Source organism: Calidris pugnax, unplaced genomic scaffold (assembly GCF_001431845.1).
Source record: "Calidris pugnax isolate Ruff unplaced genomic scaffold, ASM143184v1 scaffold39, whole genome shotgun sequence".
Taxonomy (NCBI): domain Eukaryota; kingdom Metazoa; phylum Chordata; class Aves; order Charadriiformes; family Scolopacidae; genus Calidris; species Calidris pugnax.
This window is the reverse complement of record NW_015090828.1, coordinates 5,472,634-5,492,030: the sequence shown is the minus strand read 5'-3', so window position 1 is coordinate 5,492,030 and position 19,397 is coordinate 5,472,634. Positions and strand designations below refer to the sequence as shown.

Here is a 19,397-nt window from a genome sequence, read left to right as displayed (position 1 = left end):
AATGCCCCGTTTGGTTCAGAAATGCACTGTTACAGCAGCTCGGGTGGGTTTAATGGCAATTTGGGCATTACCTGCCCCCCTGCAGAGGGGGTTAATCCAGGTCAACACTGCTCACAGCTCCATAGGACGTGCTATGGATGCACCACAGGGTCACGGGGAGATGGACCTGTTCCATACAGACACAGGTTGTTCTTCCACCAAGGTTTGTTTTGTATTTTCCTGCTTCTGCTATTGCTCTCGATGCGCCTGTTGAGTAAAACACTAGGAAGGATTTGTGGAGACCTTTTTTTTTTTAAAAAAGAAAAACCAAAACTTTTTTTTTTTTTTTTTTTTTGATAAGAGATGTTCTGAAAGAAGCTGCAAATAACTTCTAATCTGTCATCAGTACTGAGGAAACAAATGAACAGTTGTGAATGGCACAGGATCACATAAATAGGTATTTAAACAGTTTGAGACCCCTGTGTGTCCTAATGCCACTATTTAATTCATTATTTGGAGTTTTGTGTCATGGTGGAATAAGGCTGTTAGTTGTAGGGTTCACAAAGGGAGCTACATGTGGAGGCTATAAGGGCCATCCTTGGAGAAAGTCAGGGTGAAGACAATAGAAAAGATGGTGAGAAGATATTCAACAGTCATAGCTGCATGAAGTGTGGCAGTTAAGGAAGACAGATATGATCTTTGCCTCTAAAATGCTTATGGATAAGTAACAAAGATGCTTCTCGGGAAGTACTTCTAGATGGATATAAAGGTCATGCCTCTAGCTCCAGCGTGAATTCCAGTGGCTTGCCTATTTCACAAAGGTGGAATGAGGTATTACTTCATTTTGTATGTTCACCCTCACTGTGTACCTACAGAAGGTGGGAATTTCTGTGAGAAACTAAATTTAGTCCTAAATTCAACTCTGAAATGTTGCTAAAAGGAGTGAGAAATGCCTAGAAAAGCTAAGCGGACTGTTTGTCTCTTCAGCTGAAAAACCTGCATTTCATGGCTGCTTTTCAAGCTAGTATGAAACCTCTGACAGGTACTTGTCTCGTTGAGCATTGCTTTTAGGGCAGCATCCCAGGTGAAATCAATGTTGCTCCCACCTGGAGCAACCTGGTGCTTGGAAAGCCTCAGCCTTGCTCCTGGATGGGAACCAAGCCACAGTTATGCAGACATTTACCAAACCCAATGAAGTATTTCTATAATTTCATTTGGGACAAAAGGTAGAAGTAGCACAGAAGTCTCAGTTCACATGTCATCAGGCTGTCAGCTCATATTTTGGAGTCTTATCACCTTCTTGAAGGTGGGCAAAAAAACCCTCTTCAGAGTCTACGAGGAGCTGGTTAACTGTGGTACAGCAGTATTTAGTTCTGATATGTAAGGTGATTTTATTTTTTATTTTTTAAATATAAATCCAGATAAAGCTTGTTCTTGAATAATTTTCCTTTGACAGAGATATGTCAATTTCCAGTTATGCTCAAAAGCTTGTCTATAAACCCATTATTTTTTCAGTGCATTGGAGTGAAGGGTTAGTATTTGAATGCAGATATTCAATTTCCGTGTGTGAAACTTTGAAAGACTGTTTTGTTGACCAAACAGGCCTGTTTTACAGTATAAAATGGATCATAAGGTATGTCGTTGGTATTGCATGTGTTGTAATATTAGGTTGAAATTAGTAAGTTTTATTCTTTTCTCTTTTTTTCTCCTTTTTCCTTCAGGAGAACCACAATAAGAAAAGACAGGAAATGTCTTTAATGGAATTCTGCTTTTGATCAAGCCGTTAAAAATGGATATGAACGTTTTTTTCTCATGTGAGGTAGGTATTCCCAGAGAGAAATTTAAAAAAAAGGAAAAAAAAAAAAAAGGGGGGAAGGAAAACTGATTCATTTCTCTTAGCCTTGCTTGTCACCACTGCTGTTCTGTCCAGTAGCTTTTGGTTAGGTATTTTAGAGTTTATAGAATCTGTTACTTGGAGAACCTTATACTGGAAGTGTTAACTGAAAAGTCCTGGATTTAATCCTTCCACTTACAGGATTAGTCAGCTTTGTTCTGATATTCCAGTAGATAAAAACAAATGTATAAAGGATCTGTTAGGGTAATGGTCGGCTTCTGCACGTAGTAGCTTTTGACCCAATGTCAAGCTTTTCTTCAAAGCATCAAAGAAACGGAAGCTGCCAAGTCTAATTTTCAAGAGTGAATAGTTACACAGACTAACTGCAGATGCAGGAAATGAGTGAGATCCTGGAATGAAGAGAGTTTGTACCACAAATATGCAGGTACTCTTTTATGCAATGAGGCAGCTTTCTTTGTTCCTGCTGTGCGCAGCCTAGGGAAGAGGTGGGGCTGTTGCCAGCCTGAAGACAGGTGCATATTAATCATACTTTTGCCAAGTCCCATGCACAGATCTTCATTGGTTTATGCAGTAAGTGTGTGAGTTCATAAAACCAAATACATCACCCGAATTTAGGATCACGGGAAAATTCAGGTTGTAAGGAACCTCAGGAGGTCATATAGTCCAGCCCCTGCTCAAATTTTTGAGTAGTCAATGAAATAATGTTATTTTCACCTATTGCCCTTCCCAGTCTCTTACATGTTCAGAAGCATTAGCAAATGGTGGTTATATCTCTTCCCATGTATATTAAATGTACATTATAATAATGCAGATATGGACATAACATGTGACTAAAAAATGTCAGAAGGGAAAATATCTTAATTAAAACAGGATTGTACAAGAATGGTCTGTTTCTCTGAACAAAGGAAACAAGAGGTCTCTGATGTATTCATTTCTTGCAATTACAAATGGAACCTGTACAGGTCATCTAACAGAGTGACACGCTGCCAATATTCTCAAGACAGGTTCCCTGCAAGAGTGAGCCCCTTCCCAGCAATCTCCAGGGAATCTATTTATTTTCTTTCTCATGTAAGCAAAATTGCTTTCTCATAATAAAGGGAAGGGAAGTGAACACATTGTTTATCCTGCCTGATACATGTTACTGAAACACTTCCTCTGAAGTATAAATATTTGTTCATGGGAAAACATAGTGACAATGGGAATAAAAATAAGCATCTTGTCAGGAAGCTTAGGGAGCAATCTCTCCCCTGGGGCTCTCAAAGTAAACACAAACCAGGAGCTCCCCCCCATCATTATGTACTACCAAACAGAACATTTTGTGAGCCTTAGGAATAACTACTTCAGTGTTTTGGCAGGGAGGGTCATGCAAAGAAAGGGTTAACGCTGTCAGAAGCAAGAGATTTCAGCATTCAGTGCCTGATAGGAGGGTCATTGAAGTGAAGAGACACTTGGTTTACTTTGGATTTATGCTTATCTTAATGTGCTTTGAATTGATCCCTCAAAATTGGTAATTTAATAGTTACATTAGTAATTTAATGAGCCCCCTCTAGCACATCATAAAAGACAAACATATACTTTGTGAACAAAAATAGAAGTCATTTTCGAGGTAATGCAGTTCCTGAAAGCCAGTATATAATATTACACGTATGCAAGTTGTGATGCTTTGAATTATTTAATATACACTAAGAGTGATCTCAGCATCACGAAGTACTTATTAAGGCAAATGGCATACCTAAGAACCCAAATACCTCTCTTCACCTTTGCTCCCAGTGTGAAGTCTCACTTCTCAGCCTGATTTTCTGTCTCAAAATGAATTTCTGGGTAACACACGTAGCTTCTGTAATAAAGCTACAGAATAATGTTCTCAGAAAATATATTCTGTGAACTTGCTGTTTCCACATCAGTTTCTGGTTGCTTCTGTGATTGCATCTCACTTCTTGAAGAGAACATATCTTCAGGTCTGGACAAAAGTTAACTTACATGTTGTCGTGTTCTTGAGCCAGAAAATGCTACATCTGTGAAAGGCACGTCTTTGTAGAGGTATTATTTGCTCCTTAATAGCCTGGTCACAGCTTATTTGCTTATGGGCTTCTGTGTCACTTGAGGCATTATAAGACAAGTAGTAGTAAATTTAGCTCTCTGGTTAAAGAAGCTTCTGCTCTCTCAGAGATTGCTTTCTTCCCAGGCAGTGAAATAAAAGGGGTACATGTGTGTTAGCCACTACATCACGGAGTCCGACAATTTAATTTAGGTAATTCAGACAATTCAGATAGGTAAAAGCAAAGAGAGGGGTGTGTGTGAAATAATAACCTTCAGTAGAATTAAATGTAGGAGAGCAAACTTTAAATTTTAAAACTGCTTGTGCTAGTTCTTCACAAGCTTATGATTGCTTGTGACTAGATACAGGAAATTTGTGTGTCTGTGGTTGTGGTGTTGGGGAAAGGGACAGTGTTGCTGTTTGTTGCTTTTAATCCTTGTAATTAAATTTATGTTCTCTAGCACTGTCTATCACAGACTGTTGAAATCCTGTACTAAGCACGTTTCTAATTTCATAATGGGATTTTATGTGCTTTTGATGAATGAGAATGCATAGGTGGTGTGTGAATCATTCAGAATTGGTTCTGAACAATGATCCTTTATTATGTGGAAAACAAAGAAAGAAATTATGCAATTATGAAATGTCCATTAATTCAGGGAGTTTAAGCAACAAAGTACGCAACACAAAAAATCCAAGTTGTGATAAAGAAGCAGTGCTGTCACCTCAGAGCATCCTCTTGCCAATTGGAATTACCTGGAATTCACACTTTTGGAAGCAGGGCCCTAGCATTCTCAAGATGGGGATTTGCAGCCAAACCCATGTTTAGTGTGCTAACAGTACCTGAGCTTTAGATACTTGCTTGTTCTTACTACTTTGTCACTGGTGAAATGGGCTCCTAAATGGAAGGAGTTCCAATAATTGTCCTGAGACAGATATATATCTTGTGGCCCTTATGACTAGCCATGTTTTACTTCTTGATTTATGGCTATTGCTTAACACTACAACTCCTTAAATTTGGCTCCTCTATTTCAGATACATGTTTTCGACTGTTATATGTGTTTAGACCTATATGTGGATTATTGGTCTCTAAATAAAGAGGAACGTTTCAAAAAATACTTCCCACTCTTCAAAGGCAAATATCTGTGGGTCAGGCTTTTTTTGCAACTGTCTCCATTGGAATTTCTCTATGGGTTAATTTGGTTCTTTTCATCTTCATCTCTGTGTGTTTGCAGCAGTGGTTCCCACTGGTAATACTATAATTAAGGAACTCTCAACATTTCTCTTACAATATTTTTCCTATATTTCAGCTAGATGCTTAATGTAAAAAATAAGTGCTGTCCACCTATTTTAAATTTGAATGGTGGAGAAATGTTTATTTTCTGTAACAGATATAATTAGACAAAATTTTGCAGGCAGTTACTTCTGTAAATAATTCATACTTTTTCTTGCAAAAATATTTTAGAGATGAGTTGGGGGAGGCATTCAGCTCACTTGAGGCTTCTATGATGCTACAAAATGCTTCAGTGCTTTTGCCAATACGTATGGGGTTCTTTAAAAATAAAAAGCTACAGGCCTTGCTACTTTATTGAAAAAGAAAAAACAACCAACCTGTTAGTAGAATTCGTGATGCCTTAGCAATATGACTTCCAAGTAATGACTGCATGAGAAATTTCAAGGCACTGGAATTGTTATTTTGATTTTGTTAAAGCTCCCTAAATGCCTGATTAAGTTCAAAACCACTGCTGGTGGTTCTAGTTTGTTTTTAATTTCACTAAGGTAAATTCTGCTCCTAACATATTTAAATGCTGCGGTTATCTGTTTGTATATGTGTAATTGGAAAGTGATGTCTTTTTCTCCATACTTTGCAAATCACACGGTATACAGAGTAGCTTTAATTCTTTAAGCTCTCTGTTTTTTTGCCTAATCTGTATTTCAAGCCTGTAACAATGATTTTGACAGCTCCTGGAGGTAATATATTTCACACTCTCTATAAAAACTGCATATATGTGCAAGAAAGATATGCTTTCATGGTTGATGGCTTTTGAATGGTATCATTAAAAAAAGAACAGAATCCTTTGTGGTAACTGTTCCTAATAAACAATTTGGGAAAGGCTCATCAAACAGCCTGCAGTGAAACGTGCAAACTGCCTTCATTCTCTGCTTCTTAGACTGGAAATCACTTGTGTGCATTCACTTGTATGGGTCACTTGTGTGCATTGCTCTGCAATTTCTGCAATTACCATCATCCTTCAGCTACACAGTTTTGCTAGAATTCATAGAAAGTGTTTCAGGAGGAGAAAGATGTCCACCAGAACCAACCCTGGTAATATTCTTTCTGTGTACTATCTAAGCCCTTGACTCATTGGGGAAACGAAACAAAAAAGTAGTAACTGGATTTGCTTAGACATAATGAAGTAAACTGCTAAAATAGATAAGCAGTGTTTGGACAGTAGAAACCTTGTGTTGATATAATCCAGTATAACCTACTGAATTAAGTTTGTGTTGCAGAAACGCAGTCTTTGCAAAGGAATCTGTGCTAGTGTAACTAAATTATGTCATTAAACTGATGTAAATGGTTGTAAAAGGCACAAGGTCTTACCTTCCTGGCAAAGCTTTCTCTTTCAAAAAATGTATGGTTCAGAAGTAGAGAAGTAACAGGAGTTTGTGACTATGAATTTGGATCTTAAAGTCACCGTGTTGCAACTGTGCTGAATCTCACTGTTCAAAATAAATGCAGAATTGTACTGTAATCTTTTGGGGGGAAACTGTGGTCCAAACCAGTACATTCTTTTGAACAACCTAGTAGAAAAAAATATTAAAGTAGTAGGTGTTTCATTCAGTGCTGTCTTTTCTCAGCTACTTTGTTATATGTCTTCATCTTTCAAAGACAAGCAAGTTGCAACTAATTCTATGGACCTTTTTCTTCTTGAATTATCACTTGAATTGAAGCCTGTAGGAGTCAATTGGAGCTTTTCCCCATCAGTTTTAGTGGAATTATATCAAGCTCTTAAGCCATAGGGATCTTTACTTTCATGTCTCCCTAACTATGGGACAGAGGTGCAGGTAAATTGTAGTTAACAAGGCTGTTTCTCAAAGATTAATGATGGTGAGATTAAGCTGCCCTTGATTCTACAGTTTAATCCTGCTCTGTTGGTTTAGCACCCACTAAAGATCAGAACGTGGCTATTGGCTGCTGTTCTTGTATATAAGCAGTGATTCAGAGACCAACAGTACTAGTCCTTGGCAACTGTGAAGAAGGGGAGAAAAGCCGCCTTGTTTCTCTTCCCCTCTCTGCCCTTACCCTATACATTCCAGTTCCTGTAATTAGAGATCTGTGTTCAAGATTTGTCCTCGTGATCTCTCTATAGCACCAGTATAAGCAACTCAAAGTAGTAAAAGCATGTAGTTGCAGAGATCTCTATTTATGTATTGCTCCTGTAGCAATTTATGCAATCTTTGACCAATATTTCAGATTCTAAAATTTGTTCTACGTTTTCTATCCTCCTGCATATAAAGCCACTAGGCTTTTAATACATTAGGTGATTTTTACAAGCCTCAAAAGGCAGGGAGAACATTTACAATGCTTTAAAGAATGAGAGCTGATCTATTTATATATGGCTTTTAAAGCTCAATCGCTTGGATCAAGAGTGAGAAGCAAAGACTCTGTTTGCCATTGAAAAACTCCTCTTCTAGTATAAAAGGGTTCCAAGATATCACTGTTTCTTTGAAGCTCAGTACTTGGAAAGAAGTACGTTTTGGCTGATCTACGTAGAGGGGGGACAGAGACTGACAGCCAGCCAGAAAATCAGTCAGACAGAAAATCTTCCCCACTTGACTGTTTGCTATGACACCTACTTCATTGCACAAAGAAGTTCTTTCCATTCCATTAACACCTGACTAGATGGCAGAAATATTTTAAGAAACTCTTAAGAGCTATGCAGATGCCAACAGCTACGGGTGAGATAAATGGATAACATAGTACAGACATGAAATCAGTTCTTCAAGGCTTGCTCCTTGGATTAGCATTTCATATATGTGTGAATGTTGCCCTGTAAAGTGGTAATAAAGAGTTATTCTGGGCTAAAAATGTATTTCTGGTATGTTGCAGTCTGTGAAGAGAGGCAGTAGGTAGGGATGGAATTGTCAAGAAGTAAGAATAATTCTTCTCATATTAGTCAACTTTTCGCAACTGCGTTAAGCATAGCACCATTCTTAATTTTGGTTAGTGAGCGTTATAAAATGTAATATTTCAATAGATTGCTGTAGAGGGAGATTTTAAGATGAATCTCCTGTACCATGGAGAACTCCTTAAATACTAGAAAGAGCTGATAAAGCAGACATGCTGTGGAAAGTTGGGGAAAAGTCTTATGACATTTTGTCCAGTTTCATTCCCCTGCTAAACTGCAAAATTACACACATTCAAGAAGAAATCCTCCTGCTAGTCAGTTCTTTCTATTTAGCTTCTGTTTGGAGCTGTTTTTACAAGCTGATTAAATCTTTCTTACCCGTGTTGTAGTTCTGAAGATCTAGAAGTAGAGAATATAGCAAATACAAGCTGTTGCAATCTTGGTACCATTAACAGAAAAATACAAAACCATGCTTTATAACAAATTCTTAATAAAGCCTTGTCTTCTCTGGGTTGTGAATGCAGCGAGCCATAACTCTGCCACTTCTTCCCTTGGGAGACTCTTATGTAACCTCTCAGCTGTTTCTCTTGCTGCTGATATTAAGCCAAAATTTTTATTTTGCTTAATTGTATCCTGGTACACCTAACTTTGCAAACTGGGACTATTCAAATGAATCCACTCCCTTTTAAGACCAGACTGTGCAGCCCCGAGAAAGAGAAGTACAGTAGCGAAGGCAGTAATAGTTTTGTAAGGTTTCATGAGACACTAACAGCTCAAGTGAACGTGCTGAAACAAACCTGAGCCAGCAGAGTGCCCTTCCAGCAACAAAGGCTAACCACATACTGGGCTGCGTAGGGACAGGCATAGCAAGGAGGTCAGTGGCAGTGACTATTCCCTTCTATTCAGCGCTTGTGAGGCTGCATCTGAAATATTGTGTCCAGTATTGTTTCAGGTGTTACAGTACTGAAGAGAGATTGACATTCTGAAGAGAGTGCAATGAAGGGCCACTAATATGGTTAGAGAACTGAAAGGCAAGATGCACACAGAGAGACTGAGGGAGCTGTTTATCTGGTCTGGAGAAGAGAAGGCTAAAAGAGCATCTAATTCCTATATCAGATACCTAACAAAGAGTTGAAGGGGAAACTGGACTCTTCTCACAGTTGCACAACAAAAGGATAAGAGGCAGCAGTCACAAGTAGCAGCAAGGCAAATTCTCACCGTATGTAAAGAAAAACCTTTTCATAGTGAATGGCTAAGCAATGGAACAGGCAGGTTGGAGACTGTGGATCTCTGCTGGTATTCAAACTCATATGGATAATGCCGCAAGTGACCTGATCAAGCTTTGAAATTAGCTCTGGATTGAGAAGGTTGGACTAGGTGACCTCTGGAGGACTCTTCCTACCTACATTGCAATTCTGTCTTGACGTGACCGGAGGAGAGCAGGGTCTTATAATTAACAGGTTAAATATGGAAGCAGGGGAAGGCAAAAGCCAACATCCTACGTGTGATTAGACTAAGAACTAAAGCATTGTTGAAATATAACCCTCTGAAAAAGTGGTAGGTATCTAGTTTTTATTTCAAATTATAAGTATTGGCATTTTCCTTCTCTAGATAGTTCCTTTCTTGCTTACCCAGCTGTTTAAAATATACGCAGATATTAAGCATTTTATATCCCTCTGCTTGTGAAAAAGAATGTGGAAATACAATTCATAAGGCAAACAACTGGTGCTATATATCATTCATAGAATGCTCTAATAAAATCTGGTGCATTGCAGGCTTCTTAAGCGATGATGGTCTTGCACTATATTTAGCATTCAGTGAATAACTGAAAAAAAACCTAACAAATAAATGCATAGTTGTCTGTTAAAGTGTCTAATGCACACAGTGAAGATATCATTGTATACATTACATGTCTCCATCTCTGAGAATTGAGACAATTGTGTGGGATAGTATGAAAAGGGATGCAACTGACCTAATCAATTTGCACAGTTGGCTAAAAATAGATGTTGACATCACTAAATAGAAGCACTTTACGTCAAATGCTAAACTCTGTCCTTATTACACCGAAGAGAAAAAAGGGCTGCGTACAATATGTAATAGTTTTGAAAAGAAAGCTAATTATGAATGCATAAGTGTTTGGCAGGGTACATTACAGTTCTGAATGCAAACCCATTAATGAAAAAATTGTATTGACAGGAAATTACTTGAATTTTATTTCAATGTGTATAGAATATGCATTTACGTACTTTTTCAGGGATTTATTCTTAATATGATTTTTTCATGGATAAAATGTAATGGAATATATACTAATTCATTACAGAAGTTGTTAGAAATTATTTTGATCTACCCACATAATTAAGTCCTCTGAGTCTGATTGTGGGGGAAAAAAGTAGACTTCAATGACAGGAGCTGGGTAATTCTGATATTTTAATTCACATGCTGCCAGTTGGCTCAGACTAGATATATGACATACAATGGGTGGATGGTGAAGTCCATAACTGAAGTACCACATGTCTCCTTATTTTTGTTGTACATCATTCATTCATGTTCTTTTGTATTGTTGAAAGCTGGTTTCATGGGCTGTAGAGAGCACCTTCTGTCCCTGTGAGATTGCCAAATACAACACAGAGCCCATACGGAATATTTTAACTTACTTTGTTTTGTACATTTAAACTTGTTTCCACTAACAATTTTTTAATCTTAACATGCTCTGAAAGTCTTCTAATACAAAGGGCCCCTGCATTCAGGGAGAGAGAGGAGCTCTAGTTTCTCCTGTGTTACTGAGTTTTGGTTTTGGGCTGCCCCAGGCTGCCTCTGCGATGTCAGATCCACCCTCTCTCAGTGCACACTCAAGCCCAGTCCTGTTATGGTCCATGGTGGGTGTTGTCAGTGTGTGTAACTTGTCCTAGAAAACTGCCTTTGTGCTTGGGTGTTACTACCTAAAACAGAGGGGAAATGGTCTCAGTTGTCCTGAATTAAAAGCTTGAGTGGCTTCTCAGAGGGAGCAAAAGGCCACATCACTAGATTTTTATTTATTTAATAAGCAGGCTCCTGTGATAAACCCCACCTAGACCGCCAATACAGGGAAGAACCCCTTTCTTCCACATGGCCTGGAATGTAGGCTTTCTCAGAAGGCTGGTAAACACTATAAAAATTAAACCCCAGACTTACCATGCTTAGACTATCATTCTTCTGCAGATACAGCAAACTTAGATTATGATGGGGTGGTAAGAAGCACGGGCTACTCCATTTTCCTCCTCTTCCAGAAGAGTTTTGACAAAGATGCTGGGGTAAATGCTTGTAGTCACCTATTCCTGCACCTCCTGTTATCCTTGACTGGTATTTTTTCAATCTATCTACTCCTGAGTCTTTCTCTGCTGTTTCAGGAGGGCAGAGGATGGAAGGGCCTGAGGGCACTGAGCTTCAGCATTTCTGAGCTGCTAGAAAGCTCCCTAAGAGGAGTTCTGCTAACACTGCATGTTGGAGCAGCCTCTGAAGTTAAACTAACTCTCCAGATCCAGGAGTAGAAAGGTTATTTGTAAATTCAGTTATGATTTATGCACAACTGATGTTCTCTCCTGATGTTTTTTAATTATCTGAGAAATATATTCTCAAAAACAAAAGGTTAATTTAGCCCCAGAGTAACAAATAAGATGTTGGAGCATATGGGAATATACCTTTACATTTGCACTTCCAAATGTATTTTGTGATTTAGCAAAACTGAAATAATTCTAAGTAGAATTCTCCATGCGTGTGAATGCATGTTAAAATTATTATTCTATTCTTATTTATCCAGTTATTCTCTAAGTTGTGTGATAGTGTTAAAAGCACATAATGGAGATGCAATGATGGGACACACTTGGCAGCCCATAATCTTGTTTCGGAAAGCTGTGTGGACTTGGCAAAAGCAGCCTCTCCAGTCAAATGCTAGCTGTGGTCCAATGCCATGTCCTTTGGGATTGCTTGCGGAGATGGAACTTACTTCCTTCTCCATTTCCCTCTAGCTGTCATTCTTCTCTGAAAACAACCCCCAAAAAAAGAAAAATCCAAGCTGACTACTTGGAATACTCAAACATCTACTTGAGTAAAGCTTTACCACTCATGTATTTTTGATGCTTATGCAAAGCCAGTGGGAATACTTGTGGTTTATTACTGTACTTTCTTGTACAAAGCCTAGAAACTGGTTTCTCTGTACCTTATTAGAGAAGCATTCCAGCCACTTCTCAAGGTGTGTCACTCAAGTTTATGGTCAGAAATCTACTGTTTGTTGAAAATGTTTGAAAAATGTAAACGTGGTTCAGTAGGATTATGTGTCAGAGAACAGAGAGCTTCTAGCTGTCCTGGGCTTTTATTTTATACTTTGCTGGAAAAGCTGCAATCTGAATTATAGAAGATGTTACATGTTTGTGGTGGGAAAGCACTGAATGGTAACAGTTGCTGTAAATGGTCATCAAAATGGAAACTGCATAGTAGTAGCATGTAGCTGTTTCCACAGCTGCAGAAGCCTTCAGGCTCTGGGTACTCTTTGATGAAACAGAAAAAAAAGGGAGAAACTTGAGAGCTTTTCTTTATCCCTATCAAAAGCAAAGCCCTGCTTCTCTTTTTCCCATTTTAACCACCTGACTAACCTTTGTCATTGCTGTATTCTGCTAAATATACTGTTGTGAACTAAAAATAGCACTTTCTCCCTTCTTCCTGCCCTCTTCCCTTATTCCTGTAGAAAAGCTCTGTAAACAAGCTTGCAAGCAGATCTAAAGGGTTCTGGGGTTTGTTTTGGTTTATTTTTTTATTGCAGTCCAATATTTCTTGAGTCAGTACCACAGCAAGTCTGGTTGCTTTATATCAGTGTTCTCCCACATGATGCTGACTTACCTGTTATGACAATAACATTCACTCTGCAGCAGTGATGGTCTAGGTGAGTTAATAGAGACATGGGGGTTTAGCTCTGTGATTTGTCTTCAGAAAGTGATCATTTAGACTGTAAAACAAAAGTACCAGTAATGAATTAAGATTTACTGAAGTGAAACAGTCCAGTAAAAGAATGCCCTTTTTTAGCACCCTGCCATTTTTTTATCCCCCTGCTTTGCTCAGCCCCCTGAATTAAGTCAATGAACATGGGCCGCCTTATTTTCCAAAAGTTGTGTGTGCTAGAAACAAGTGAATACACAGAGATTGTTGTTCTTGCATAGAATAAAAGTTTTTAGCCTTCATTTATGAAGAAAAACTAGTTCATGTAGAGCTTGAACCTTAAGAAATGCAAGGTCATTATAGTATTCACTTTAAATTTGTAGATTATAGGATTTGACATTTATTTACTTTTTGATGCCTGCGTTATCAGTTTGGTGTTTCTTTGAGAGCAAGCAGATGTCTCAGTGAGAGTTGTTTTAGTTTCTGATGCATTTGTCTTGTTCATCCCAACTCTCTGCAAAGCTAGGGAAGTAACACTAAATGTTTATACGATGCATGTTCTTCTGCACCTCATAGCCTCCTGTGACATGAAGTTGGAAACTGTAATTTTTTCTGACATAGCTGTACTCAATTGAAAATTGTTGCAGCTTGACCTGTTTAATGGGAGTTTGACTTCTGGGTATTTGAAAAATGTAAGTAATTGACTAAATGCAGTTGGATGCTGTTAACCTGTTATTGGTACTATTGACTGTAACTGGAAGTGATCTTTTTAAAACAACTTTACAACATGTTTTCAAAAAAATGACTGTATTATTGCTGCAAGACTGCAATGTGTGAGTTCAGGTGGCTCTAAGAGAATATTTTCTTTCCAACACCCACAACTACAACCATGTCAAAAAGGTTCCCTTAAGCCATCACGGTTGTGCCCATGCCCTTCACTGCACTAAAGGGTTAGTTGCACCTTTTGTAGATGTGGAGTGGTAAACAGAAGAGCTGGAGAGCAGTGTTTTAGCAGGGAGCCTGGTCTGAACCGTGAACACTTTTCCCAGTTACAGCCAGGGGCTTTGAGATGTTTTCACTAGTGAGAAATTTCCAATTCTAGACTGTAAGCTTAAGAGAAGGGGTGGGGTGTTTAATTGTGCACGTCTGGTTTACGTGAAGGGTTCAAATATTAATGAAAATGGAGAGAAGTCATTTCAAATCATAACAGCAGCACGTGTGCTAAGAAATTGTGCACCCGGTTTAGGGGATTGGCCGGGAGGCCTTTGTGTTGTTTATACACGCACAGTATTTATAGAGTGTGTATAAATACATGTGTTTATGTGCATTCATTCATTTTTGACTAGTTTCGCGTCCGACCTTTTCCCGTGCGAGGCCGTGGCCGAAAGCCCTCCCTCCCGGTGTGCTCCTCGGACGGAGAAGGAGGGTGAGCCGCCGAGTGCCCCCCGCTCGCGGTGCCGTAAGGCGGGCCGGGCCGGGCGGAGGCGGCGGGCGCGGCTCCAGCCGCCGCCCCTTTACGCGCGGCCCCGTTTTCATGAATGAAATCCAATCGTGGCGCTATAAATAGCCCGCGGGGCTGCAGACGTCAGACCGCGCGCGGCTCCCGCCGTCCCTGCCGCCGCCCGAGTCAGCGCCGCGGGCCGGGCCGGGCCGGGCGGGGAGCGGCGCCGGCGGCATGCTGCCTCCGTGCCGGGTCGGGCTGGCTCCCGCCGCTGCCCCGCCGCTGTGAGGAGCAGCGGGAAGGGGGACGCGGCGACGGCTGCCATCCCCGCACTCCCCTCCCAACTTCCCGACCCGCCGGGGCCGGGGGGCCAGCCCCGCTGCCTGCACCCCGGCTGCCGCGGCATCCCGCCCTCCCGGGTAGGTCCCGCGTCGCCCGGGCGCGATCGTGCTCTGACCTGCCGGCTGCGTGTGCGGGGCCGGGTCGGGCCGGCGGCCAGCGGCTCCGCAGGGCGCGGGTGGCGGCGCAATGCGCGCCTTGTCCTCCCGCAGGTGCGCTCCTGCCTCCTCGGGAGAAAGAGGGGGAGGACAGAGAGGGCCGAGTCCTTGATGAAGCAGATCCGTCTGGCTTCCTCTTCCAGCGAGGCCACAAGGTGCAAGGCAAAAAATAGAGGGGTACGATGTCTCCGGGAAGCTGAAACCTCCTGGCGCTTGGTGCTTCTGAGCGTCGTTTACTAAATACCTGAAGGATTTCTTTTTCTCCCTCTCTTTTTCCGCCTTCTTTCCCCCTGCTGTGTCTGTGGAGTCTGTTGTGGGTTGCTGTGACAACAGCAGGAGGCTGCTGTGGGGTCTTGCAGCACAGAGATTATTAAGTGTCTGTGTCAGGATCTGGTAGGAGGCCATAGAAAGGGTCTGTATAGACAAACAGTAGGAGACTTTAATTTGTGAAGTAAACCTTTAGTGGGTATTGTGGCATCCAACACTTAGAGCAAAGAGAAATCAGTCCCTGGACAGACTGAGGTGGACTAGTCGGAGAGCCCTGGGTTGCCTTCTATTGGTCAAGGCACTACTGAAGGCAGCAATACACCTGTTTAAAGAATAATAATAACACAAGAAAGCCCTTGAAGCTCTGCATATGGTCACAGCAAGAGCAAGGAAGTGATGCCAGAATATTCTCAATGACTTTGTTCATCCTCAGTTTGTGTACTATTTCAGGACACACAGCTGACTCAAAGCCAAATGTTCAGCTTGAACTGTAATAGAAGCTGAGGTGGAAATTAGTTCGTTCAGTGTGCTCGAGGGGAGTTCTTAAGCTACCGGTTCTTTCTAGGCAAAAATAAAGCATGTGGGGAGAAAAACACCATTGTTAGGACTACGTTAAAGAGTTGCCATATGACTGCTCAGTGTAAGTAGCAACTGAATGGCAGGTATTTATGTACAGGCTGTATTTCGGGTTTGGGAATCACAGTAAGTGGAAACAGAATTGTTTAATTGCTTTTCAGTATTTTTGAGGTCCTGTCCTATTAGGTTGTGCTCTTCATTTGTATGCACATTGGCTTTGTATGTCTGATTCTATGTCTCATGTATATGATGTATTTATATATTAGTAATAGGGTAAACAAACCACTTGGTGAGTTCAATATTTGTACTAGGGTTCTTTATCTAAGTGACATAGTACTTAAGGAGCGTAAGATCTGGGGCAGGCTCAGATGCACAGAAGTATTTTTATCCAAGAAGAAATAAACATCAGTTTTAGCTCTGGGGAGCTTTCTAAAACTCCTGCCCTTTTAAAACTCCAAATACAAATACTGTACAGCGTTAGGCTGAGAGGAAGAGCTGATCACTTGACCAGTAAATCCCAGTGTTTGATTCTTTGCATTTTGTTCTCTGCAAAAATGCTTAAGTCCTGCATCCAGATGTTGCCCCTTGCTGAAGGAGATGAAAGGACAGAGAAGCCCTGAATTAAGAGAAGCAAAGGAGCAACAGGTGTTTGACATATTTCTCCCTTGCTCCTATCTATCCTGCCAGGAAAGTATGCAAATGTTGTGGGATGAAGAATGTACTTGGGAGGCGGGGAAAGGAAAGGCTGAGCAGTCCTTGCTGCATGCAGCAGGCTGGCAGAGCAGCTCACAGCAAGACTAGTCAGACTGGTGTGAATGTACCTGTGGATCATTGATTGGATTTCCATAAAAGAGCTCAAAGCCTTGTGCTGAAGGAGCGAATGGTGGCATGGTGTGAGAGCTAGACTTGGTGCACCCTGCTTTTCATGTGGTACAGCACATACACACGTACATCACGTGTGCTGATAGTTGGGCCCTCTGTTTCTAGGGGTAGGTTCATGAAATAGAAGTGTGGAATTCCTTTGGTTCCTGTCCAACACTATTCTACTTTTCTGTTTTCCTCTCCTTTCTGTCTGACATGAAAGATACAAGATGGCAATTTCTTTCTTTCTATTCAATTCTATTTCAATTTCTAGTTTTCAATATTTTTTTCTTTGCAAGTGAGCTTCTGTGTGGCACTACACTTTACAAGTAAACTACACATATATGCACCTCCTGCAAAATTCAGTTAATGTGGCTTGATTTGCATTTGAAACATAAACACAGAGCTTGACTCAAGATCTGAAAGTGGCATTTATCTGAAGTCTGCCATCCTGAAGCCTTTGGGGTTTTTTTACCTGCTATCATTGTGAGTTCTCACTCTCCTTCTGTAGTTTCCTTGTAGCAATCACATGTGGGAGTGAATAAAATCACAAATAGTATGTTTCTAACATCACTGATTAATGAAGAGAAGAATGCATGAGAAATGTCACATAAAGTTCAAGAAACAAGAGTCTATTTCTGTATTTTGGAGGGGGAACAAGCACAGAAAGTGAATTCAACAGCTCTCTGTGCTAGAAGGTCACCAGTGTCTCTGGAATATTTTTCTTTGTTTGTAGCTCTAGCAAAAGTTGATAAATATTTTCCCCACAGAAATGTGCAAAAGCTGGGAGAATGCCTTGTTTGGGGGTTATTGTTGTTTATTTTTCCTTCTGTCCTGTTGGGAACACTGCTCAGAATAATGTCCTTGTCAAACAGAGCATACAATGTCAAGACCTGTCTTTATAAATGGGTAAAATCAGTAATAACCTGTGCTACAGTATCAATAGTTTCATGCTATACAAGCTTCTGATGCTCTCAATTACTTAAGAGTAACATCAGGGATTTCATGGAATTTATTACCATTAAAACTAGTAGTCTTGAATCAGGCTTTTCCAGTGATCCTTCTCCCTTTAATCTCAAGTATTTTATATGTTATCCCAGATACTCTTGACCATTGCAGTCACTAAGGATTCAGTTGTAGCTTTGCCCCAGTTATGTTGATCTAAATAACGAACCAGGAGCTGGAGCATCTGTTGCTCTATCTACATTAGTGGGTTGTGTGATGCAGTAGCAAGGGATCTGGAGATGAAGAAGTTGGTGCTGAGGACTCAGTGTCACACTGTGCACATTTCAGGGGCAAAGGATGTTGCTTCAGATTACCTTTAGTCTGGTCCTGTGAACTGCACACACTCGTTAGTGGTGAGTGGCATGTCTTTCACTCCAGATCCATCAGAAAGGAATTCAGTTTGTGCACACTGTGACTGCACCTGATATGAACCAAAGCATCATAAGTGGTCATGACTGGGATATTTGTTTCAAAAATGTGTTCTTGGTCTGAACTAAAATGTTTGTAGAGGTGCACCCATAACCTGCTCCTGCAGTGCAATGTTTTGTTACAGAAGGAGAACTAACCTGAGGACCCAGTGCATAATGGCATTTTATGCCTGGCTGCTTTATGAAGTACCACTGTTTGGTGATGGTTATCACCAACAATGTGTATTGTCCGTTTTTCAGTTGCTTTGGTTCTCAGCCACTTTCATTAATGTCAGCCACAGTTAATTCAGAGTGTGATGATATGATAGATTACGACCCACGGCAATGCCAGATCTTGGTCACTGCCTAGTCTCCTGTATCTGCTGTGGTCATCTCTGGTGAATGCAAAAACAGTCAGTTGTAGCCAGATGTATCTGGAATCCTAACAAAATGCATCTGCAGAGCCAAAATGTGAGCCTTAAATTATTGATATACCAGCTAGGGATGGCATCTGTTTCCTCCAGCATATCAACTGCTCCACACAGCTTGGTGAGGGTGCACTCAATCCCACTGTCCACTTGTCGCTGACCAAGATGTTAAACGGTGCCAGTCCCAGGACTGGCCCCTGAAGAACACCACTCGTCACTGGTCTCGACTTGGACATTGAGCTGTCGACTGCAACTCTTTGAGTGCCATCATCCAGCCAGTTCCTTATGCTCTGAGTTGTCCAGCCATCAAATCCAAGCCTTCCCAATTTGGAGACAAGAATGTCTTATGGAACAGTGTCCAATGCTTTGCACAAGTCCAGGTAGGTGATGTTGGTTGCTCTTCCTTTATCAATCAACATTCTAGACCTGTCATAGAAGGCCACCGAATTTATCAGGCACAATTTGCCCTTAGTGAAGCTGTGTTGGCTGTCACCGATAACCTCCTTATTTTCCATGTGCCTTAGTGTAGTTTCCAGGAGGATCTGCTCCATGATCTTGCCAGGCACAGAGACGAGACTGACTGGCCTGCAGTTCCACAGGTCTTCTTTTTTTTTGTTTTGTTTTGTTTTTTGTTTTTTGAAAATGGGTGTTATGTTTCCCCTTCCCAGTCAGCGGGAACTTCACCAAACTGCTATGACTCCTCAAATATGATGGCTAGTGACTTAGCAACTTCATCTGCCAGTTCCTTCAGGACCCATGGATGTATCTTATCATGTCCCATGGAACTTGAGGCTGAGGCAAAAAAGTCATTGAGTACCTCAGCTTTCTCTGTATCCCAGCTGACCGAGTCTCCCATTTCCTTCTGGAGAGGGCCCGCGTTTTCCCTAGTTTTCCTAGTTTTCCTTCCATCCTTCCTTCCTGAACAGGAAGAAACAAGAAACAAGAAACAAAAGGAGCTGCAAGGGCCTGCTCTGAGTTGTGGCCAATTCTTAAGGTAGACTCTGAAGA

At 40.8% G+C, this 19,397-nt stretch overlaps 1 protein-coding gene across 2 annotated transcripts in view; it reads left to right on the top strand.

Moving 5' to 3' along the window:
* The window catches only part of RHOBTB1 (Rho-related BTB domain containing 1), a 55,607-nt gene that overhangs the window by 3,300 nt on the left and 32,910 nt on the right, over positions 1-19,397 (top strand). For both annotated transcript variants that reach the window (XM_014940576.1, XM_014940574.1), the window contains exon 2: positions 1,701-1,798. The gene's annotated coding sequence lies outside the window, so the exon portion shown is untranslated. The remainder of the gene's footprint in view (positions 1-1,700; positions 1,799-19,397) is intronic.